General features: G+C 43.8%; 1 protein-coding gene across 9 annotated transcripts in view; it reads left to right on the forward strand.

The window, feature by feature from the left end:
* Magi1 (membrane associated guanylate kinase, WW and PDZ domain containing 1) overlaps positions 1–25,858 on the forward strand; it is a 609,660-nt gene that overhangs the window by 401,398 nt on the left and 182,404 nt on the right. The gene's annotated exons all lie outside the window — the stretch shown is intronic.

Genomic DNA, 25,858 nt, shown 5'->3' on the forward strand with positions numbered 1-25,858 from the left:
CATCACTTCCATTTCTGGTGCTGGATCAGTGTTGCAAGTGGGATTCGCAACCTGCAAAAGATGTTTCCCTATGTCTTCTTTATTCTTCTTAAGAACTGGTTAAAAAAAATCCCCTCCCCCCTCCTCTTCTCCTTCCCCTCACCCTCCCCCTCTTCCTCCCCTCCTCCCCCCTCCTCCCCCCCTCCTCCTCTCTCCCTCTTCTTCCCCTCCTCCTCCCTCCTCCCCCCTCTTCCTCCAATAAGAATGCTGATAAGATGGCTTCTTTCTGATTTTGTCAAATGCAGTGTGTCCAGAAGCAAAGCAGAACCATGTTTTTTCATGTGATTCCTGGCAGAAATGGTGCTACTTCATCTCAGGATAAAACTGTGAATTTTTAGGAAGCAACAAAATGTGATACTTAAGGCAAGCAAATGAGATGACGCATAGCCTGCCTGCCAGCGTCGCTTTGGTCCTGGTGGCTTGAGGACATTGCTAGTGATTTGTAAGAACCCAAGCTCCTGACTACAGGCAGAAGAACCCTCCCTCAGCTTGAAGGGATAGCTGAGTAGAGAGCCAAGGTGTGGTGGGGTGGGCACTGTTGCTTTCCCAGGGGAGTCTTAATTGTCATGATTTTATTCATTCACAGGACACAAGCCAAGGATGTGCATGTGTGTGATTGAGGCAGATACACTGAGACACATGTGATATATCCGATATATCCATCACTTAGTACAAGGAATGCAGGGGCTGGGGGCGGGGGGGTGGACCCTAGAGGCCGTGTCCAGAGGGAGACTGAGCTGGGAGACTTAAATCTCCCCACATCAGTACCCCACTCAGCTGAGGGGCTTCATCTACACTGGCGATCTTTAAAGTAAGCCAACTTCTTCCTGGGGTCTACATGCAGGAGCAGTGAGCTTTTCTCACACTGGAAACAGGCAGGCCGCATGGAGCTTAAGCAGAGTAGACTACTACATTTGTTAAGTTTACATAGTACACTTCTAAGACAGCGTTAATGCAAATGGGTCATTGGGATAAAGCAAGAGAGGTACACAATTTATTAGTGCTGAAAAACTTAGGAATTGTTTTATTACTTTTGGATGTTTTTGAAAGTATTTTGAAAGGGGCTGGAGAGAGGGCTTGGCAGTTTAGAGTACTAACCGCTCTTCCAGAGGACCCTGGTTTGATTTCCAGTCTTTGCATGACTCTATTATACTCTGTAATTACAGTTCCAGGAGACCTAGTGCCCTCTTTTAGTCTCTGTGAGCACCAGCCACTCACATGGTGCACAGACATAAATGCAGGCAAAACAAACAAACAAACAAAAACAAATAAAATTGTAAAAGTAAAAGATAGATGAGAGTCACTGCTTTTTCTTTTATCCTAGAATGTCTTTGGCTAGAATGGCTCTGGTACTGATATTTCCTTCATATAAATATTACTTGTGTTGGTTTGAAAGAGCATGGTTCTCATTAGCTCATATATTCAAGTACTTGGTCTCCAGTTGGTGGAACTAGTTTGGCAGGATTAGGAGGTGTGGCCTTATTGGAGGAGATATGTCACTGGGGGTGGGCTTTGAGAGTTCAAAAGCCCTCACCATTTCCAGTTTTTTCTTTGCCCCTTGTTTGTATGGATCAGTTTTGTTCTGTTTGGTTTTGTTAATTTTCAAGACAGAGTTTCTTTATGTAGCCCTGGCTTTCCTAGAACTTGCTCTGTAGACCAGGCTGACCTTGACCTCCAGAGTGCTGGGATTAAAGGCATGTGCGGCCAGCCTCTGACGCTTGTGTGAATCAAGCAGTAAGCTCTCAGATACTTCTCTAAGGCCATGACTGTCATCTTCCATGTTCTTTACAAGGATGGTCCTGACCTCATACTCTAAAAGTGTAAACCCCAATTAAACACTTTCTTCTATAAATTGTCTGTCATCCTGTCTCTTCAGATTTCAATTGAAAGGTAGCTAAAACATAACTTTATCAAAGATTCCTTCACTACCCTGGCCTGCCTGCCTCCCTCCCCCCCTCCCCCCGTGTGTGTGTGTGTGTGTGTGTGTGTGTGTGTGTGTGTGTGTGTGTGTGTGTGTGTGTGTGTGTGTGTTTAATATATTGCATCAACTGCTCTTACTTGAAATCACTAAAGTTTTTTGCCTTTGTTTTTTTAATCTTTGGAGAGCCAAGATCATGCATCCTTTGCTTCCTCATGGTCTGGGCTTGTTCCTGATTTTAGAAATTGATTATAAGTGACATAAAGAATCTAAAGTGATTTTTACAAATTCAGCTCTTACAGAACAGTGTGTATAGATTGAACTTCCTTGTGTGTGTGTTCCAGTATGTGAAAGGGCTTTTATATATTCCTTTATTCAGTAGATATTTATTGAACATTTACTGAATACCAGCCCTGTTCTGAGTGCTTGAAATATTATACAAATTAAGCAAATCTGTGTGTTCTTGCAACATACATCCCAATGGTAGCCATACATCATTCCTAGTCCCCATGATGACTCTTCAGTATCGCTCCTGGCTCAACCATCTCTCAGGTGGGAAGAGAGTTGCCCCCTAGGATGATCCTGGGAGCAGGTGACGAGCGTGGTCGTGTTGAGCAAGAAGAACGTTGAAAGGACTCAGAAAGCATCAGGCTTGTTACAGCATGCGTTTAGTCAATAGGAGGCTTCCTGGAATGTATGAGTCCTCAATTGGCTCTTAGAGGAAATCATTATTTAAATTCAAGGGCAGAAATGTAATGTTCGTTTTCTTTGATTGTTGCAAATTCAACAGGATGACCCAGAGAAAGCCAGGTAAGGATAAAAATCAAGCATTTGCTTGCTGACGTCAGCAGCACGCACTAAACTTCTGGAGTAGCAGAGGTGGGGCTGACTCCAGTCTGTTAGAACAAGGATCACTTACCCAGAGAAGAGAGCACAATGTTTTATTAGCAATATCTACATGGGGATGACAGGATCACCGCTGATTTTCTTGCTCGTGTGTCACATGCGTTATTATAATTATGTTGATTGCATTAGTGCCCGGAGATGAATCTTTAGAAAACAGCTATTAGAATTGCTGAAGAGATTACTAATACATGGTGGCTTGATTGCTGGGAGACTTAGATAGGAGGAAGAAACAGAAAGTAGAGAAATTTAGGTTCAGATGTTGATCGTGTAGTTTGCAAATACAATTGTATAAAAAGCCTGTATTTGTTCATGCACTAGTTAGAAAACAGTTAACATTTGACTTACACCGAAGACCTTTATAAGACTTCTTTATTGAGATAGATTTTATATGCAATGTATTGCTCATATTTAGTGTGTGAAAAAAATTTGAAGCCAACACCATAATAATTAAGCCTGATCAAAAGCAGAGGCCCAGTTTTCTATGCTGCTTGGAATGCTGAAACAGGGGCATGACTGGTACTCGGGAGTTACACCAAGCAACATAACAAGACCAGGCAATGGGAGGGGACAAGACCACACTCATGTTTTGTTTGTATAAGTTTTCCATACTTTTGCCATTCCTACACAATGATGTGTAATTTTTTTAATTTTCATTTTCTTTTATGTGTTTTGACTGTGTGTGTGTCTGTGCAGTGCCTTCAGAGGTGCGAAGAGGTTGGTAGATCCTTGGCACTGCAGTTACAGGTAGTCATGAGCCATCTTATGAGTTTAGAATTGAACTTTGGTCCTCTGGAAGAGCAGTCAGGGCTCTCAACTGCTGAGCCATCTCTCCAGCCCCAATACATATTTTTTATTGCTATGCATTAGATTGCTTTTCTTAGAAATTTTACACAAATGAAGTCATGCAATATGTATTCTTTTTGTGAAGAAACCAGCCTGGCTTCAATCAAAGCATAATGGTGAATTATGTATGCTTTGTTCACTGACATAATTCTTTTAGATCTATTCATGTTTCAGGATATAGCCGTAGTTTGTTGTTTAATGGCCAAGTAGAACTGTGCTTCCTATATAGAGATACCATAATTTACCTATTTCTGTGCTGGTAGAAATGTCTGTTGTTTCTATTTGGGGGCTGTTGTGAACATCTGCAAGTCAGTCTTTTATATGGTTTAAGGCTTTCATTTGTCTTCTGTAAGAATTTAGGTGTGGAATGGCTGGGTGTTACTTTATCTGAAAAATTTAAGCAACACACCAACATTTTCACAGAGTGCCTGTTGCATGATCCATCCCCACCTGTAAGCCTATTGAGATTTCAGTTTTCCCGAATTTTAAACAAGGGTCCTCTTGGCCAGGCTCTTCTTCATCATCACCATCATCATCATCACCACCATTATCATTATTTTCATCATCACCATCATCATCATCGAGTGTCTGAGGAGGTGGTGGTCCTGTGTGTGTGCGCGTGCGAGTGAGTGCTGGTGTCAGCTGAGGAACTTTTGGGCAGTTGTGAGGTATCTAAGGTGGCTGCTGGGAATCGAACATGGGTCTGCTGCAAGAGCAGTATGACTCTTAACCACTGAGCCATCTCTCCAGCCCTTGGCTAGTCTGTCTAACCTTAATCCTTTATAGTGTATAGTGCTACACTACTGCCGTGCCACCTCACTGTTGACAGCAGATGATGCTGAGTCTTTTTGTGACCTCATTTGCTTTCCATGCCTCTCCTTTTTTGACCTTTGTACCTTGAAATATTTTGCTCCTTTTATGTGGATTTTATTTTCTTAAAGCCATTTCTAGAATTTTTTTTGCATAACCTTTATAAAAATGTTCTTACCAAATATTTGGTTTACAGTGTTTTTGTTCCTCAAGCTGTCCTCTGTGTTTTCATGCTTTTTATACTGCTTCCTGAGAGGGTAGACGTTTGGATTTTGTGGCCGCCCAAATTACCCCTTGTATCTATTTGTAAGGATCGTGCTCTTGGTATCACATTTCCTGAAATGGACGCTCAGAAGGGTTTCCTCTTATTTCCTCTAGAAATTTTGTAGTGTGGGATTTTCCTTTTATGTTCCTGATCCTTTTATTTTATACTTTGTTTGTTTGGTTAGTTAGTTGGTTAGTTAGTTGGTAAGTTTAGTTAGTTAGCAGGTTCAGGGATATAGAGACAGGATCTCTCTCTATAGCTCTGGCTGGTCTGGAAGTTGCTGGGCAGACCAGGCCAGTCTTAAAGTCATAGATGTGGGCTTGCCTCTGCCTCTGCCTCGCAGTGCTGAGATTCAAGGCTGTACCATCACACATTTATGTTCTTACCAGGCTTTGGTATGACCTTTTGCTCCTTTTCTTTTAAGGCAAAGTTTAGTTTTAGTTGTTTTTCTACGATTTTTTGACAGTGTTTCCTTCCTCCACTGGACTGTGTTTGTATCTCTGTCTGGGCCAGATGTACCACGCAAGTGCATGGTTGGATTGTCTGGTCTTCTACCAGAGTAGGATAGCACTGGGTTAGGGACTGGGAATCAAATAAGTCTCGAAATTGGATCTAAACCTTCTTGTCCATCTTTATGTATATGTTGGTGATTGGAAAACTTCTGCGGGAAAGTTCTACATGAATTTTTGAGGCCCTGTTTGCAGTGCTACAATGTAAGTTGGAATTTTGGGTAAGACTGCATTGAATATATAAATATATAAATATAGATCTATTTAGGGACAATTTACACTTTAACAATATTCCCATGGTGCCCTGGGTCTGGCTAGGTGGTGCAGTGCTCCCCTGGGCTGTGCAAGGCTCTTGGTTCCACAACATATATTCCGCCCCCAATAAGGTGCATCTTGTGAGTCTTTAAAGGTATTGGTTTTTTCCTTTCAATTTTTTTTTGTTTTGTTTTAATAGTGTGTGTGTGTGTGTGTGTGTGTGTGTGTGTGTGTGTGTGTGTGTGTGTTCATAGTCTCAAGAGTCTATTCTTTCCTTTTACTGTGTGGTCAGACTTAGTTTTCAATATTATGTGTTTTTGATGCTTACAATAAACACTGCTTTAGGATTTCAGTTCTGACTACAGATTATAAGTGGGTGGAAATATATTTTTGGACATCATTCTTGTGATCTGTAATATTACAGATTGAATCAGATTGTCTGCATCGATCAGAGGTTAGAAACCTTTTTCTTCAAAGTCCTTTAGCAGATATTTTCGGCTTGTGGGTGGGATGGTCTGTGTGGTAGTGGCTTCTGTGCCTGGTGTAGGGAAAACAGTTGTGGTTATAAGCAAATGGGGGGTGGGGATGTTCCCTACTGCTGCAGGCTGCACAGGTAACTGCTATCTGGAAACCCCAGCAGTTTGCTCTAGCATCTCCCATCTCGCCGTCTTTCCCTTCCTGTCCTCTCTGTGCTGTTCTGTCTGGGAGTTCTTGTTGTAATGTGTTGGGGTGAACAAAGAAAAGCAAATGTGTGTCTCTCATTTATAACTGCAGGGGTAGCACTCTGCCTCAGAACTAAGCACTGGTCTCTCCGAGATGCCTCCCTTACCAGCAGATATGAATGCTAGTGTAGGTCTGTTGCAAGCCTTCTTCAGGTGAAGGAAGTTCTATTCTAGCTGTGGTTTGACAAAAGATGTATTTGTTGGCTATTTGATTACTGTGAGTCCCAAGCTTGAGTTATTTATGTCTGACCTCAAACTGACTAGCAATCTGTTGTAATCTTCTGGCTCCTTCTCATTCTCCGGTTCATTCTGTCTTCAACTGTGTCTAGCTTGTTCTTCTTCTGCAACCTGTCTCTAAAACTCTCCTGTAATTGCCACCTGCCCCTCTTTCTGTTTTTCTCTACTCGGCTCTAAGTAGCCTCTCTATTCTCTATGTTCTCATGAGAGTTGGTCATCTCCTATTCTGTCAGATCTTTCTCTGATTCGTCACTTTGTCTGCCACTCAATTAGACATCACTTTCAAATGTGGGTGCCTCCTTCTACAAACCAGCTTTATCTTCATTGTTTGGGATTAAAGGTATGTGCTAAGATCATACCTGCGTTCCATCTAGTGGGTTTAAATGTATGTGCTAAGATCATACCTGTGTTCCATCTAGTGGGTTTAAATGTATGTGCTAAGATCATACCTGCGTTCCATCTAGTGGGTTTAAATGTATGTGCTAAGATCATACCTGTGTTCCGTCCAGCGGGTTTAAAGGTATGTGCTAAGATCATACCTGTGTTCCGTCCAGTGGGTTTAAATGTATGGGCTAAGATCATACCTGTGTTCCGTCCAGTGGGTTTAAATGTATGGGCTAAGATCATACCTGTGTTCCGTCCAGTGGGTTTAAAGGTATGTGCTAAGATCATACCTGTGTTCCGTCCAGTGGGTTTAAAGGTATGTGCTAAGATCATACCTGTGTTCTGTCCAGTGGATTTAAATGTATGGGCTAAGATCATACCTGTGTTCCGTCCAGTGGGTTTAAAGGTATGTGCTAAGATCATACCTGTGTTCCGTCCAGTGGGTTTAAAGGTATGTGCTAAGATCATACCTGTGTTCCGTCCAGTGGGTTTAAAGGTATGTGCTAAGGGATGAGCCACACCAGAACTAGAAAGACACAGGCTCTTTTCAGTAAATATCACTGTCTTGGGGTTCACGCTGTGATCAGATATCTTGCAATGGGTATTTATTTTTTCTTGCTTTTTCTTTTTAATCAGGAGTAGAATTTCTCAAATGTTTTTCCCATGGTCATAGAGTATTTACATAGTTTTTTTTTTTAGTACAATAATCAGATTGATAAGCTCCCTTCCCCTACTCCCAACCCCACGCCCACCCCCGTGTATATGTGTGTATGGTGTGTGTGTGTGTGTGTGTGTGTGTGTGTGTGTGTGTGTGTCCTTGTACCTTACTGAACACTGGCTTTCTTCCTGTCCCTTGTTACCCTCTTCCTTAGATGTCATATTTGGTGGGATGCCACTATAAACTGCTGAGCATGATGGTTCCTGGAATACAGTAAATGCCCAGGATTATAACCTGGTCTGTTCTGCCTTATCATCCCCCACCCCCTCCACCCCACTTCACCCCAATGCACCAATTCTGGGAACTGAATCCCATGTCAAATAACTTCTTGTCACAGTGAATAATATTCCATCCATAGATACTTCATCATAGATGAAGATATATGAAACTTCATTTACTTAGCACATTTGGGGTTTTTTTTTTTTTCACACTCATGTTTAAAGGAAGCCTAAATGTATACTTCATGTTGTATTGTACAAACCGTGAGAGTCTTAGTAGTCATTTTTGTGGAACAGTTCCGTGTATAACCCGATTTTAAGTGTGGAAGGTGGTTTAATATTCTTGCCTCTGCATTGTAAATGGTAATGACAGCACCTACCTGTCATCGTGGGACATCCAAAGCTAGTCCCATACATTGTCCCAGTACCTCTGGGTGGAGTTCCAGGCATTGCCCCTCTGTCAAATCTGTAGCACCTAACAGGTGCAAATGACAGTTGCTCTCCACAGATAGTCATGATATGGAACTTGACCAGAAGTAAGCTTTGCAATTTTCATTAGGATAAAGGATCATTCACCTTAAATTTAACCTAACTACCTTACTTCTTGTTGGTGCATAATCTAGTCCTGTCCCTTGAGGTGGAAGAGGCACTTCCAGCCACTGTCATGGTTTATTTGACTAGAGAAAGGAGTTGTGCTGCCAGTGGCTGAGGAAGTAGTCACCAGGAGTTGCCTCTGATACAGGGCTGTGAACAGAGTGAATTGCAGAACCTTAGCAGAGTCTGGGCCTTTCTCTACTGAGAGGGTGGAGGGTTGTCTCCATTCCCTGCAGAGTGAGAGGAATACCATTCCTTGTGAGGGCACAGACCTCACTTTTAGTGCAGCCCATTGATGGTGCATGTTTGGTTTCTCCTGTCCATTTCATCCTTAAGCTTCGTGCATTGAGATTTCAGGCAACCCCCATGTAAAGACGATAGCACGGGCTCACCCAGCTCTTACAGGCATCTTGACGTTGCTGTGACTAGAACAGCATTAGAGTTCTCCTTCACAGACACAGCACTCTCGACACCCTCTTGACCCACGTGCCTGACACCCGGTATGCAGGTTTGTAACAGCGTATGCTAGGAATCTGGGAGAGCTGGGCCATCTTGACAGGAATGGTGGCTCTCCTCTGACTCTTCATTGCTGGGTGGTAGCATGGTCGCACCGTGGCCACCTCTTCTCAATTTTAAAGAGAAGTTGGAAATTTGATTTTCCCCGCTCTGATTTATCCTGTTTTTCCTGTTTTGAACTTTTCAACTAACCTCTAAACGTGGATATATATATATATATATTTTAGATCTTTCACCATTTTTAAAAAAGTTTTATTTTAATTTACATCTGAGTGTTTGCCATAAACTTCAAGTTTGTGCCAGCCTACGGGGAGGCCAGAGGAGGGTGTCAGAATGCCTGGAACTGAATTTATGTGTGGTTGTGATGCGCCCTGCGGTGCTAGGAGCTGATCCCAGCACCCCTTTGCAAGAGCAGCAGTCACTCTGAGCCGTAGCTCCAGTCCGAGAGCCTGCGTGCTCAGTAAGAGTGCGCGGTGCTTCACAGTATTAAGCACACTCACACAATCGCACAACCAACCTTCAGTCAGATCTCTGGGCAAATCTTGGTTCCCAACCAACAACTTATCCTTTCCCTCCCTTCAGCAACCGTGGCCTGACATTGTCTTTTGTCTTCATTAATTCAGTTACTGTGGCGATCCCGTAGTAGTGAGTTTATAGGAGATTGGCCTTTCTGTGCTGGTCCCTGTCACTCTTGTCCTTCAGGCTCATTCAGATAGCAAATGCTAGTCTATCCACCTCGAAACTGCAATTGGAATTTGCAGACCAGTCGTTGTTTTTAATCAATAGATCCTGCTTTGCTCAACTGCTAGCTTGTTGTTGTTTTTGTTTGCTTGTTTGTTTTGAGAAAGTCTCATGTTGCAGCCCCAGCTAGCCTGGAACTCACTATGTAGATAGACTAGGATGACCTAAAATTCACAGAAATCTGCCTGCCTCTGCCTCCCAAGTGCTGGGATTAAAGCCTTGCATAACTTTACCTATCTAGAGTTAGAAAACAATTTGAAGCATTATGTGATCCCAACAAAAGATGACTTCCCCTAACTGGATTTTTGCAGTGGCCTATGTGGATAATAAAATTAAACATGAGAATTATTTAACTCATTACTGAAGGGTGTTAGAAATTATAGAGGATCAATTACTTTGCATAGTTACAGCAAAAGAGCTAAACTTGTACTTGATATAATAGGAATTTATGGGGTTTGTGCTTTTGTGCCCCCCCCCTGTGTGTGTGTGTGTGTGTGTGTGTGTGTGTGTGTGTGTGTGTGTGTAACCAAAAATTTTTTTGTTTTAAGAATTTTTATTATGAAAAATCAGAACTAATAGCCAGGCAGTAGTGGCGTATGCCTTAACCCCCACACTTGTGAGTTCAAGGCCAACTTGGTCTACAGACCGAGTGCGTTCCAGGACAGCCAGGGTTACACAGAGAAAGACCCTGTCTAGACTTGAGAAGGAGAAGGAAAAGTAGAAAAGAAAAGCAGAGGTAAAAGAGAACAAGGCTAGGGGCAGTTTCTACCTCCCTGTGAGCAAGTACCTCCTCCTTCCGTTCCTCTCGCTTGACTGTGAGGCGTTAATGGAAAGCCCCGAGCTTCCCTGCCTGCCTGGTCCTTCACCAGCCCTTCACGTTAATTGCCTCTCTGCCTGTGCCCTTTCTCTGGTAAACAGGTGCCCTTGGGACCGTGTTCTTAAAGATTACTTTGTGGATGCTGGCATGGCTGCTGACTCTGGGATTTATGTCCCGGTGTCCCTTTGAAGGTAACATTTAACTTCTGAGGAGATTTGCTAGGGTCCTGTGCAGCCTAAATTAAATGTAAATATAACAGGCCAGTGGGATATGCTACGACAGAGTACAAAGGTCCTTTTCCACCGTCTCGTCTTCCTTTCTTCTTTAATTAGCCTCTTTGACCTGATAAAATTATTCGGAACATGATCCTCTTAGTACTATTTAGATCAAAACATTTTCTGAGTTTTGTTCGCTTCTTAGTTTGGGGAATTTCTTTTTTCTCTTTTCTATAGATTTAGATACCATCATGGCCTGCCTGGTTTTTGTGGGGCTGGATGGGTCATGTGGGGTGTTCCTATTACTAACCAGGTTTGAGGGAACAGAAACGACCCTCCATTTTAACATTGGGAATTCTCTTCAAGCGAAGTTTGAGGTCTAGCCAGGTAGAGGCAAAGACAGTCCCGATGTGCTGTTGAGGTACCCAGCAACATGCTGCATGTTTTAGACTCCTGTTGGGATATTGTGTACAAGACACTTTAACAGGTACAAGCGTGTCTCTGCAGTCCTGACGGCACTGCTCGCGGAAAATGGCTCCGTGTGCACAAGTGTGAGCACCACACCTAACCCGCACTCCAGGTGGAATAAGCAAAACCCGCATGACCTGGAAGTGAGGCGTGACCTCAGAGTTAATGCTGCCCCTTCCGCCAGAGCCTCAAGTGACTTTGGAAGCAAGCCTCCCTGTGTCTTTGCTACAAAGTGTGTACTGTTTGCCCTCTGCAATCACAGTTAATGTGGCCATCACAAAAGCTCTTTCTGTCCACTGTAGAAAGAGATCACAAGTAGGCGATGTAGGAGAAATAAAGTCAGCCTGTATCCGGATGCTTGGTCATTGTTGTTATATCTAGATTGATAACCTTCCTGGGTTTCTTCCTCTGTATGTAGATGGTCTGTTCAGGTGTCTTAATGTAACTTGCTCTATCACTACTTTTGTAAAACAAACGTGAAATTTTTCTCTTACACTTAATACAGCTGCCATCCCCACTGTGTGTGTGTGTGTGTGTGTGTGTGTGTGTGCGCGCGCGCGTGTGCGTGCACGCGCACACACGCTCTCCCTCTCCCTCTGCCTCTCTCTCTCCCTCCTTCTCCCTCTTCCTCTCCCTCTTTCTCCCTCTCTGTTCTCTCCCTCTCCCCCTCCCTCCCCCTCCCCTCCCCTCTCAATATACCGGTCAATTTTTGTCAGCTTGGTACAAACTAGGGTAACCTGGAAAGAGGGAACCTCAATCAGGAATTGTCGTCACCGAATCGGCCTGTGGCATTTTCTTGATTTATGATTGGCAGGGCTGGGGGGTGTCATAATGGAGCTACCTCTGGGCAACTGATGCTCTGACTTCCCTCAGTGGTCGATATGACCTCTGTGTCAGATTGAGCCTTTGCTACGCCATGTCGTGTTTCTAAACCTGGATCTAGGCTGATTTCCACAGGCACCTATAATCTTCCTGTTTCCACCCACAGCCCTAGAGGCATAGGCAAATGCATAACCACACCTAGCTCTTATTTTGGGTGCTGGGAATCTGAACTCAGGGCCTCATGATTACAAAACAAACACAGTTGCCTTCCTACTTGTCTCCATCACCCCAAGAATGTTTCTTAGGGAGAGTGGTATTGCCTAAGTGTCATCCTTGAGAAGGCGAAGATCTCAGACATCAAGCTAACTTGATCAAACAAGCGAGAATACAAATGTTCTGTATACCCTTGCAAAACATCCTTGGCCATTAGTCTTTACTAGTTAGCAATGGCTTCTTTGGCTGCATATTATGAATGATGGCCAAGACAAGGGTAGAGCCTTGATAAAAAATGTGGAATTTGTTTTCAGCTAGAGCTGTCCTTCGTGTAACCCAGGCTGCAGCATCTCCTGTTGCTCAGTTTTCACTAGAAACATGCGTAAGCCTTTATTAAGTTACATATGTGCACACACATCCATGCGTTTATGTGTGCACATTGCTGGTGGATTTCCGTTGGCACCTTTGATGAGCATCCGGCTTGCCACCCTATCTCAGCAGTTCAGCTGGTCTTGGCTGTAGGTCTGTTTTCATGTTCTCCAGGGAGCCAGTACTCTGGCTGTGAGCGTGCTGGCTCATCTGTCTCTACACTGTCACTGCACTGGCTATAAAGCCTTTGGAGCCATGTTGTTGGTTGGCAGTGAGGAGCCAGGAGATCTCTTCTGTCACAGGCATTTAATGATGATGAAACATTAGTGAAGCTCTTTGAGAGCATTTTTGACAAGTGGTCCCTCTGCTAAAGACCTTGGCTGCAGGTTAGAATACTATTAGGAAATCAGTCTGTTAAGCAAATAAATCTTTAGGTTGCTATCGAACTTGGGGCGAGGCTATGCCTATTTTTAATTTCCCAGCGGACTGGTGAAGCCATTACATGGCCTACTATTTTTATTTTTTATTTCTTTGGTCTTCATATTGTTAGTATTGTAGATTGGATGACAATTCTTTTTCCACAGTTATTTCAAGATTTCTGCAGATAGTTATTTATAAGAGATCTTTAAAAAAAAAAACTCATTCATTCTTCTGCCGTATAATTGTCTCTTTGCCTTGGCTGGATCTATTCAGTGAAGAAGAAAATTCAGAATTAGACGTGGAAGGAGGCCAAAAGCAGGGGCAGAAGATGGCAGTGGAAATATCCAAATCAGGACACTTGGAAAAGCGCATTGTGATTGTAAAGGAAGGGATCTTTAAAATAGATTTGTTCTGCCCCTACCCCTCTTTTTTTTTCTTCTCCTTTTCTAAGAGAATTATCTACTTTTGCAGCCTTGTCTAAGGCAGGGAACCGCTCCACGTTTGCGAGGTCTCTCATGTGCTCCATTCTTGGTTCTGATCGCCTTGCCCTTCCTTGGCCTGTGTGGTGTCTAGAGCAGAGAGGAAGGGAGACCGACTGTCCACATCTCAGCATTAGGTCCCTGACTCTGAGCGTTAGTTTTCTCTGTCGTTTCTCCCTGTCGCCTTCTTCCTCTGCTCTTCTTTGGTGATGTCAGTCAGGCGCCTTTGTCATTTTGCATGAATTGGTCTAGGAACTTGACTGGGCACTGAGGGACGGAAGAAAGGACAGACTTAACAGACACACATACAGAAAAGCTGGGTGGAGACGCACTGTGGTCGTTCTTCTATTCCTGTGAAGAGATACCATGGCAAGGCAACTCTTGTGAGAGAAAGTATTTAACTGGGGTCTTGCTTACAGTTTCAGGGGTTTAGTCACATTGCCATCATGGTGGCAGCATGGCACTAGAGTAGCTGATGAGAACTACGTCCTAATCTGCAGGTTGGGCTTGGGGGAGCCTCAAAGCCTACCCCTAGTGACACACTTCCTCCAACAAGGTCACTCCTACTCTAACAAGGCCACACCTCCTGGTCCTTCTCTTAGTACCACTACCTGGTGATTAAACATTCAAATACATGGGCCTGTGGGGGGCCATTCTGATTTAAACAGCACAGGCAGGAAGAGCCACAGTAGATTATCTAACCTCAGATTTGTAATCATCCCAGAGGAGGAAACCATAGTTGATAGTTTCCATATATACTGTCCACATTTGCACACACATTTCATTCTGGGCTTCCTCCTCTAACCAACAATGTTTCATGTAGCCCAGGTTGGCCCCAGACTCCTGTCCTCCTTCCATTCCCCAAGTACTTCAGTAAGCCATTTACAGTCACACCTGGCTTCTCTCCCTTAATTTTTAAGAAACATTCATTTATTTTGGGTACTTGTGCGCATAATATGTACTGCATCTGTGCCACAGGATGTGTGGAAGCCAGAGGACAATCTGTGTGACTCTGTTCTCTTCACCATGTGGGTTCCAGGGATGGCAACAAATGTCTTTACCCACTGAGCCATCTCACCAGCCTTCCCCGCCTCTTTGAAGCTCAGTGAAACAGGCAGGTAGTGGGAACCGACTGCCTTTTCATTCAGAGAGAGAGAATGGTCTGTTGTGTGGGAGAGAGGGGGCAGAGAAGGGCATCAGCTGCACTTACTAGAGATAAGGGTAACATATGAGATCCATGGAACTGTGGCCTTTTAGATGAGGTATTTTGAGAGCAGTGGGATGGCACTCACAGGTAGAGCATCTAGATATGGAAGGTATTCTGTTTTGTTTGTTTTGGTTTTTGTTTGTAAGACTGGGACTTGAACCCAAGGCATCATATAACATATGCAAAGCATCCTTTGACTGAACCTTTCTCTTTGCCCTGTATACTTTACTCATGTCCATATCTACATATTTAGGATGATCACATTGCTTTAGAGACCCACCCTTGCCCTGCCGTGAGTTTTAAGGTCTTAGGGATCTGCTTCACACTGCATAACCTCACAAACACATTTAGCTCCCGTGGCATTTCACAAAACATATTTTATTTAGATCAGCCTTCACCCAAGGCTTTGGTCATCTTCCTGATGATGGATTTTCTTTTCAGATGAAGATGGATTGAGTGTTTTGAAATGTCCGTCTTTTTATTCTAGGTGTGTCCTGTTCTTGTTTGTTCTGCCTTCTCTGTTTTGTAATGAAACAGAGTCCCATGTGTGGTCTTCAGAGACTCGCTAACTCATCACCTCGGGTGGATACTGTAAGGACCTGCATGCAGCTCTGAGCTAGAGCTTCCAAGGTGACTAGGTGATAGGCCCTCCCTGGCCATTGTGATCCTAACAAGTGCAGAGGTGGCACTTGGTGTCCCCTTGCCCACTTCTGTTTGTTTTGGGCAGTTCTTTCTCCCTCCTGTATTCACTCCTCTGGGTTGAGTACAATACTAGGTGGTTATGAAGAGAGAAAGAGCCTCAAATGTAACTCCTCGTGGTAACAAAAGCTAGGAAGCCATTCTGAGGAAGATTCTGTTAGCCACTTAGCCTTTCCATTAGAAAGGTGCCCTCTGCTGACTGCACACAAGCTAGTAGAGGGATCTATTGGTTCCTGGTTCTGTAAGGTGAGCTGTCCTTCCTCCTAGTGAGGTTAGTTATAAACATCTGCTATCCCATTCAGGCTTGTAAGACAGAAATCCGCAGCTGGCTGAGGCCAGTCTTGTGAATTTGAAGCTCACGTGTGAGCAGGGTTGCCACAGTCCTGCATGCTTTAGAGCTGGAGGATAGTCTCTCATGATGTCTGATCGAATGCCTGATCAGTTTTTTTGGGCTGTTGGCAGGAGGCCACGGGGACTTCTCTACAAGGTTGCTTAAGTGACCTCAGAATGTGGCATCTGCTTTTGCAAAGTGAGAGAGCAAAGACACCACACTGAAAGTTGAGGTGTCTTAGGATTTCACCTCAGAAAGCTCCCTCATCCTGACACATTAGTCCCTTCAGTGGAACTTCAGAACCCAGGGACAAGCAGATACACCGCTGTCTCTCCCGGGTTGCATGGTGTTTTCAGTGAATGGTCTGTTCTGTTTGTTACCAGCCTAGTGCATACCTGTTACCCCTTCCTACAGGAGTTTAACTTAATTAGAGCCATGAAAACCAGCGATGGACGTAATGAGTGAGGGAAATGGAGAATTGTCCTTTGTCATTAGACTCTTCCAAGAAGCCCTAATAAAGGGTGGCTGATTAAAAGTCTTTGTGAAATTAGGTTTAGATGAGTCCATAAAAATTTTAAGACACCCATAAAAACCCAAAACCCTCAAAGTGCTTTGCACCTGTCTCTGTTATCACTCCATTTCAGAGAAGCCACAATTGGGAATCATAACCTCTGACTTGTAAGCATGATGTATTTATTCCAAGAAAGCGCTCCCAAACAGGAAGTCTAAGTCCAAAGCTAAATTCTCAGTGTTCTTTAAAAGATGGATTAGACAATGACTGTGTGTGTGCTGAAGTAAAGGACTTTTACATTTATATGAATTTTTGATTTCTTGCCCTTTTGTATCTGATTTCAGTAATTTATTATGTACTAGCTTTAGTTATGTTGGAAAGATCAGTTTTAGCATGTAAGATAGTTCAAGGTTCTTATGTAGGAATTATTACAAAAGGCTTTTTACCACACTGTTCTAAACGGAAGCATTGTCATAACCATCCATTTTCTAAGATGTGTGGTTTCCTACTCTTTCATGGTCCAGGAATTAAAGCACACTCTACACCCAGTGACATTTTCTAATTTAGTTGACAGTCTATACTATCTTCTTAAATTACAGTTTATGCCTGAGATTTGATAATGTGTTAAATGGTGTTTAGGTCCGGGACAAAACATTAAATATCCGAGTTCTAGGCTCATGTTAAAGGTGGAGGTAGGTGTTTCTGCCCAATCGTGGCTTCGCTGAGTCTGCTTGGGTGTGTTAATAAATTGTTCAGAGCAGTGCAAACTCACATCTAACTCTTTTTATGGCTGTGTGCTGTCTGGTGGCTCAGTTCCAACTGTATATTGACACAAATGATGTGCATTAGTCCCAGACTGTTTTCCACTTGACCATAAAAGTCCGAGGCTTTTCTGTATGGAAGCGTGTATTAGTTTAGCACACATTTATCCGTGCGCTTTCTCACATGTCTTTTCATAATGGAAAGAAATGGAAGGGAGTGTATCAAGCCTGTCCAACTGACAGTGCCCTGTCTGGTTCTAATAAGATAGAAGGAATACGCTCAAGGGTTATGTCGCATGGTAGGCTGACTACAGACAGTGATCGTGTATCATGTACATCCAAAGACTAGAAGAAAGAGATTATTGTTTTCACCATAAAGAAATGGCAAAGGCACCTGGGTGTGACAGCCACTGTCCTAGCACTAGAGAGGAGGAAGCTGGAGGATCAAGACTTCAAGGTTGTTCTCAGCTCCACATGGAGACTGAGGCCAGCCTAGGTACAAGAGCTCATTGCTGAAGAAACAAAATGAAGGAAGGGACGGAGGGAAAATCCTTCAGTAAATAGATGAATTCATCTTGATTTGAACATTACGTACTACATATGTGCATTTAAACATTACATTGTAACTCATATACAGCTGTGACCTTTCAATTTTTAAAAGAATTTTTGAAGAAACAAAATGGAAGTAAAAATGATCTTTTATAATAAGCAAGTACCCATGAGAGTAAACTCCCAAGATTTTCAGTTTCCAGAGTTAATACCTTCCCCACCCCTCCAAGATTATAGCCGAACATCTGGGCCCATCGAGTTCAAAGTAATGGCTATCTAGAGTTTTACAGCTTAGATTTAGACCAAGAGCTCTCGACCTGTGGGCTGAGACCCCTTTGGGGGTTGAATGACCCATTCACAGGGGTCGCATATCAGGTATCCTACATATCAGATATTTACATTATAGTAGCATAATTAAGATTTTGAAGTAGCAATGAAATCATTTTATGGTTGGGAGTCACCACAACATGAGGAGCTGTATTAAAGGGTCACAGGATTAGGCGAGTTGAGAGCCATTGATTTGGACTTTTCTGTCTGATAGCTTTCCTTGTTATTTGTACAACTACTTAATAAACTAAAGCTTTGGATTCCTCCGATGTGGTAGATTGTTCTTTAAGGCTCAAGCCCTTGCTGGCTTCTTCCTCCTCAGTTCTACAGAGTCTTGTTCCCTATCTCCTAAGTATGGATATCGTAACTGGGGGCTGACCGCTGAGGGCAAAGGACAAAGAACTGGGGGAGCATTCAAAACGTCAAGGGACCTCTGCATCCAGATTCTCCCACACTGGGAAGTGCTAAACTTTCTTTGTTTTCTTAGTAGCCTTAAAAGATTTTGGTAACCACTAAGGCCTCAAGCATCAGTCAGGATGTAGTGTAGTAGAGCTCTGCTTACCACATGCAAGGTCTTGAGCTCAATCACCAGCACTTAAAAAAAAAAAAAAAAAAAAAAAAAAGACAACAAAATATAAGCCCAACCTTTAAAGAACGAGGGGAAAACATAAGTTCTTACAGCCTTTTTTATGTTTTCTCTGCCTATCTGTTTCCCTGTTAATCCTGTATTTATAAGAATTAGTGATGGAAGGATGAGTGGCTTGTCTCCATTTGTGCCGTGTGAATTCCTCTCACTGCTCCTGTCATTGTTTGGATGACACCTGAGAAAAGCAACTTAAGGAGAGAAGGGCTTATCTGGGCTCAGAGTTGGGAGCTTGCATCATGGTGGGGAAGATAAGGTGTCCAGAGCTTGAAGCAACTGTCCACACTGTTATCATGGCAAAGCAGAGAGATGGGTACCGGTGCTGGAGCTGGTGCCAGTGCTCAGCCTGTGTCCTCCTTTTCATTCGGTCCAGAACTTCAGCGCAGGGAATGGTGCCACCCACAGTTGACATGGAACTTCCCACCTCGGCTAACCTCATCTGGATAATTTTTCATAGACATAGCTAGATGCATGCTGCCTCTTCCGAGATTTTAGATCCTGTCAAGTTAAGAGGGAGTTATTTTCTTTGATGCGTACATTAGCTGATCTATTAGTTCCTCTCTGGAAGAGAGAGATAACTGGAAGAGAAGCCTGATAACTCTTCCACCCGGACCCCCTCTCTGTTGGCGATTTTGCAACATATCCCTAGCTGCTCTCAGCAGGCATAATGTCAAGAGCCCTCCCATTTCAGCCTGCCTGTGGTGATCTTGCATGAGGTGGGTAACTTGGTGGTTGTCCACTTCCCCTTCGGTGGTCTTCGTTTCATGTGTCCTTTTGCCTGTGTTTCTTTTCCTGAGCACAGGGTCACCCTTACTCCAGCCCTGTAAGTAACTGTAGGTGCCTAGTTCTTTCAGAATCCCAGATTGCTATTAGCATATGAGCTAGCACTTATAACCTCTTCCTATGCGCTGGGAGTGAAAGCGGTGCATTCCCGAACTATCACCATGGATACGACTTTCCCTGAAGAGATAAGAAGTCGATGCTGCTAAATGCCAAAGAATCCTTATGTGTTGTTCTAAACAGGTCTTTTACTATCACCACGGGAAGATAACACTTTCTATAGAGATAACACTTTATATAGTGAAACTTATATTTCATTTAAAGAAAAACATTGTAATCATGTGTGTGCCTCAGATCATATGAATTTAGGTGTGTGTGCACGCTGTTACTACATCTGTGGGCGTGGGCATGTGCTTTTCGTGGCATACTTTGTAGGCCAGAGGTCAGTCTTGATGGTATTCCCCAGTTTCCACTTTGAGTTGGGGTCTTTATTTACTTATTTATTGCTGCTACACACACACACACACACACACACACACACACACACACACACACACACACACACACACACACACCAGACCACTTGGCTTATGAGCTGGTGAGAATGTTTCTGCCTCTGCCTCCCAAATCCTGGGAATGTAAATATTCAAGCTGTACCACCAGTTTTTACTGACAAGTGTTTCCAGGGTCCTCTCCCCAGTGCCTAGGGAGTTTTGTAAATGTCTCCCGGCCTCCATTTTCTGCTCTGTAAAAAGAAAATGCCATCCTTGCTTCACTGGGGCTCGGGGCAGATTTAAAAACAATGGATGGAAGTACGCGGAACAGGATCTAGCACTACAGGAGTATTAGACCATTAGAAATAGGAAGTGGTAGTGCCTAGAAACAAAGGCAAAAGTACAAACTCAAGACTTTAAAGTCCCGAGTAGATATGGCTATAGAGATAACTAGTATTCTATAAAGGAAAGGTAGTATAGAATAAGTCATTTGTGTCAAAATGGCCCCTCGATTTTCAGACAGGTTTGTTTTAAAGTAGGTTATCAGTTTGACACACAAGCTGCCCCATCAGAATAAGGAAGAGTGGGCGGGTTGGGTGGCACACACCTGTACTTGAGCTGTTCAGGAGGGTGAGTGGTTCAAGGCCAGCCTCAGAACATGGTGAGCCCCGTATTACAAATGCTGAATCAGAACCATAGAAAGGCATGGCAGAACAGTTAGGAAAAGTGTAAGAACTGCTCAGTCCTCCTCTTCAAAGGTCACTGTCTCTTTATGATGTCAGGTGGCATGAGGGGAAAGTCCTTGTTCTCCCTTCTGCTCAACAAGGAGAAATGGCATGGGTCCTCACATGTGAGTTCACCAGAGAAAGTGAATTCAAAAGGAAATCGATTTCCCCATCCCTCCCCCACTCCACCCCTGTGTTGCATAGCGCCTGTGTTTTTAATTCCCCACCTGCGCTGAAAGGCTTTCGAGCTCTCCAGCTTGTGGAGTATATGGTGTATTCATTTGGTTCCACCCTAGGAGAGTAGTCGTGCTTGAGAATGATGTCCGTAAAGCTTTCTGCTTTAGGAGTTTCACTGTTCTCTGCCATTATGTCCTTTACATTAGTGAAGTGGAAATGGTTTTTATATCGAGCAAAGCTTTAGTGCTTGGCAGTATACGCTGCTGCCTGGATTAGTGGCTAAGAGTACAGGTTCCTAGCCCTTGCTTACAGGAATTCTGACCAAATGCATCAGGGTGGTTTGCTAAACATTCCTTTCCCCCTCCCCTTCTGCACTCATTCACTCACTCTGTCTTACTAAGAAAAAAATGTTAAATTGGGGCTGGCTTACACTTCACAGGTTTACTCTATTGTCCTGGCAGGAAGTAGGTGGCATGCAGGCAGGCATGGTGCTGGAAGAGATAGCTGGGAGTTCTACATCCAGATCAGCAGGCAATAAGGAGGAAGGAGGAGGGGAGGGAGGGAGGGAGGGAGGGAGGGAGAGAGGGAGGGAGGGAGAGAGGAGATGGGGAGACTGAGAGACAGAGACAAGAATCGAAAGCTGAACAACACTGCATTTGGAACCTCAAAGCCCATCCCCAGTGACACACTTCCTCTAACAAGGCCACACCTATTCCAACATGGAACACCTCCTAATAGTGCCACTACCTGTGAGCCTCTGGGGCCATTTTCATTGAAACCACCACACACTCTTTCCTTCTTTCATGTGTTAGCAGTTGTAGCCTCTTTTTCCTCATCCCAGAATAGGCTGTGAAAGCTTACAGTGTCACCCTGACCGTGAGTTGACTTTTCCCCCCTTTTCTTTTCTCTCTCTTTTTGGTTTTTTGTTTGTTTGTTTGTTTTAAGATTTATTTATTTTATATAAGTACACTGAAGCTGTCAGGCACACCAGAAGAGGACATCGGATCCCAGATGGTTGTGAGCCACCATGTGGTTGCTGGGAATTGAACTCAGGACCTCTGGAAGAACAGTTAGTGCTCTTAACTGCTGAGCCATCTCTCCAGCCCTCTTTTCTCTCTCTAATCTTACACTGTCTCTTATTGCTTTTACATTCTATTTCTTTCCCTTTTTAAAAACCTTTCTTGGTGTTTCAGTTGAAAGTACATTTAAGGGAAGCCCAGACTCCCTATCCTTTACAGCTAGCCCATGGGAAACGTTGGCCAGAATCCATGTTTGTGGGAAGTGGGGCCCTCGCCTTCTCTAAGCATGCGGCAGAAATTGGGGCAGTGGCTGAGAGGGAACGGTGTGTGGAAAAATAAAACCTGTCTCCTGTTTGATTGTACACATTGAGTATTGATGGCTTGCCAAGCCCCTTTGTGGTTCCTCTGGCTATGGTTTTCTTACATGTTCTCATTTGAGACTAGCAGTATAACGTTGCAGAAAAGCCACTGGTAAGGAACAAAAATTCAGTCTCTTAGGTGCACAGAGCATCTTCCTCTGGTTTCAAGGAAATGCGGATGACAGTTGGCCCTCAAGGAGGAGGAAGTCTGTTTGTGTCTTAGATGTGCATACGTCTGTGAGGTAGTGACTGTAGTCTGGCCAGACCTTGAACAGATTTAACTTTATTGTTATTAATTGACTCTTAAGTGGAAGGCAGTTTGGCACAGGGTCCCTGCTGGAGGTGCACCATAGAGGAAAATTAATGCTAACTGAGACGGAGGCTGGGGAACTTGTCCAGATTGTTATCGATTATTTATATTAATTACAATTCAGTTTTAAAGTTCACATGGCATCTGTTAACTTCCTACCAAAAGCCAAATTATCAAGGTGATTGTTATTGAAGGAAAACCTTCTAAGCTATAAGGCTAGAGCAGTGACCTGAATTGCGTGATGTTATTGAAGGCTCCATTCTGCTTGGTGCAGAGTTCTGGAGATACTGTGATGAGGGCTAAGGCGGTACTAATGAGGGCATGGACATGGACCAGTGTAGTTCAGTAAGTATGTATTTATCAAGCAAAGAGAGGAGCAAGCTTCTTTGAGAGGTTATCATGATATTGAACCTAGTGAATGCATTTCTAGTGCTGGGTCCATTTCCTTCTGGGTGGCAGCCTACAAAGACAGATTTATGTCGTCCTCAACAGATGCTGTGGACCGTGGAATCCAGGGGTGGTAGAAGTGGGTGGTTCTGCCTTAAGGACTCTCTTAAGGGTCCAACCAGGCTGTTGGTGTTACAGTAATCACCAGACAATTCGTCTGGGCCTGAAGAATGTCTCTTGCAGTGTTGGTTTAGTTCTTTAGTATGGGTGGCCTTACATGGGGCAGCTTCTACCAAAGCAAATTCACTGCATACACAAGCAAGGTCACCTCATCTTGGGTTGATGTAACCTCTCTTGTCCTGCGTCTCTACAGATCAATTTTGTGTTATGTGGGTGGAGAATGCATTGGTCCAAATAAAAAGAATTGGACCATCTTAAGGGCCATCTAAAAGGTCACCCACACACTGAGTCTGGAGGCTTGTGGCTGTCCATTCAGGTAAGACACTGTTCAAGCAGGGATGAAACTCAGGGCTCTTTGGAACATAGCCTTCGATGTACTGGAGACGATGCCCAAGAACTTGACTGGGACCCGATTACACATGTCTTCTGGAGTCAAATGAAGAATTTTATTTGAATGCTAGTTAATGACCTACCCTTCCTTCCTTCCTTCCTTCCTTCCTTCCTTCCTTCCTTCCTTCCTTCCTTCCTTCCTTCCTTCCTTATTTTAAAGACACTGGTCTGCTTTCTGTGAGCAGTATGAATTATAGGTAGGGAAGCCAGCTGGAAAGCTGTGATAGTTATCCAGGCAAGTGATCATTTCGGGTGAGAACATTGGCAGTGAATTAGCAGTGGCTAGATGTGCAGTATATTTAGAAGGGAGCTTGTCAGAATTTAGAGTGGATGGAACTGTTGTCCAGCAGGACCTCTGCTTCTGGCATCTAGAGTGGGATGGACTGAGGTGACATTGTCAGATAAAGGGAACTGGGGACTCAGAGGATGTAGCTCAGCTGATAATAGGTTCCTGGCATGGATGAAGCCCTGGGTTCATTCCTCAGCATGGCATGAAGTAGACATGATGGTGCACACCTGTATTCCCTCCTGTGGAAGCAGGAGGATCAGAACCTCAAAGTCATCCTCTGTTACATGAGTTTGAGGACAGGCTGGAATTCATGAGGTCCTTCCTTTTAATTAAAAGGGGAGGGGGACTGGGAAAAGGACCAGCCTTCAGAGATATGTAATAGAATTGATCCTGAAATTGGAGCTGTCACTGTGGGACAAAGTGAATAAATGTATCAGGTAGTGAGTGTTAGGAGTCGGAGCAGGAGAAGACAGGTACAGGACAGATGCAGTTCCACTCAGTTTGTAGAAAGCATGGTGGCCTTTTTTTCTTCTTTAATATGTGATGGTGTGTGTGTGTGTGTGTGTGTGTGTGTGTGTGTGTGTGTGTGTGTGTGCGTGCACATGTGTTTTCATCACTCAGGTGTGCTCACCTGTGTGGAGGACAGAGGTTGGCAATGGTAGGTCCCTCTCTTTGTCTCTACTGTATTGTTTGATACAGGGTTTCTCTCTTAAGCTGAGGCTTGCCTAGAGATGGGCTTGCCCTCAGCACTGGGATAACAGACCACACTGCCACACTCGGATTTTATGTGGCTTCTAGGAACTGAAGTCAGGTCCTCCTGCTTGCTCAGCAAATACTTTACCTGCACAACAAGTAGTGCCTGATTAGACCCTTAAGACAGATCTTGTTTTCATTCGTGTATGAATAGTTCGTGTCTGGCAAGGCACGTTGAAATTCTTGGGATTTTCCTTTAGATGATCGTGCTTATCTTTTAAAGCAGCTTTATAAGACCTTTTCAATCCCGGTTTATTGATTTATTTTCTTAGATGCTGAGATCCATTTGGGGTGTCTGAATGAATTCACTAACTTCACATAGTATTTAACTGCTTCCTTTGCCTCTTGACTCTGCTTGCTCCCTCCTTCCCTCTTTGCCTTTCTCCCCTTCCCCTCCCAATCTTCATCCCCCTTCCCCTCTTTCATACTCTATTTCACTTGTATTTTTCTGCTTGTGTTTTGAGACAGTATTTCATGTCTTCTACGCTGGCCACAGAATCCAGCCTTTAACTCCTGCTGTTCCACAGTTCCTGGATTACTGGTGTGGACCATCAGGCAGTCATGGGGTTCAAACCTAGGATCTTGTGAAGGCTAGCCAAGCACTGAACCGTATCTCTAACCACATATACATAATTATCAAAGAACATGAGGGTCTATAGGACTACTACATGAATCATTCATATTTTCCAGGAAAAGAAACAAGTTAATTGAAGAGGCACTTTGTACCAGCTCTAGGGTTTTTAAGAAATGCTGCCCCCTCTCTTTTAACCAGGATACGTACTCTGAGCCTTATTCCAGGCACTTGCTACATGACAGGGAGCATAGGCCTTGCCCAATAGCTATTGCAAGGAGAGATATCCTTGCTGTCTATGGCTACAGTGATGTTTGTCTTTGTTCATGGCTGGTTTCCAGGCTCCTACAAAGGCCTAGTGTCAGGTAGATCTCTGAGACATATATGCCAGCATAATTGAATGAGCAAATCACAGTTTAAAAAGTTTCTGTCTGAAATAATCAGACTTGAAAGAACATTGAATAAAATCAGTATAGACAGCCCCCCTATCTTCCTCAAAGCTTCCCCTAATGTTGTCTCTACCGTAATGTCCTCTCATGTCACAGGGGCACCATGATCAGAACTCAGGAAGTCAGAATGACTAGCCTGTAGACAATGGAATTTCACTGCCAGCTACCCAAGATGTGTATGTTTTATTCACATGCCCTCTGTCCGATCTGCAACACTTGTCAGTCTTTTATGACCATGACATTGCTGGGGACAGTGTAGTTAGTTACTCTGTAGAAGGACCTTGTACTTCAAAGCCATGCTCTCACCACAACATACCTGTGCTGCAGACAACGTCATGAGAGGCCGGGGACTTCAGCAGCTTGATAGAAAGTGAGGAATGGATGGAGCAAGGGGTGCAAGGAGAGCTCTGAACCTGGAACCCTTTGGTCCTGTCTTCCTCTTTCTTATCTGCAAGTAACAGTTGGCCTT

Source organism: Rattus rattus, chromosome 6, assembly GCF_011064425.1.
Source record: "Rattus rattus isolate New Zealand chromosome 6, Rrattus_CSIRO_v1, whole genome shotgun sequence".
NCBI classification, from domain to species: domain Eukaryota; kingdom Metazoa; phylum Chordata; class Mammalia; order Rodentia; family Muridae; genus Rattus; species Rattus rattus.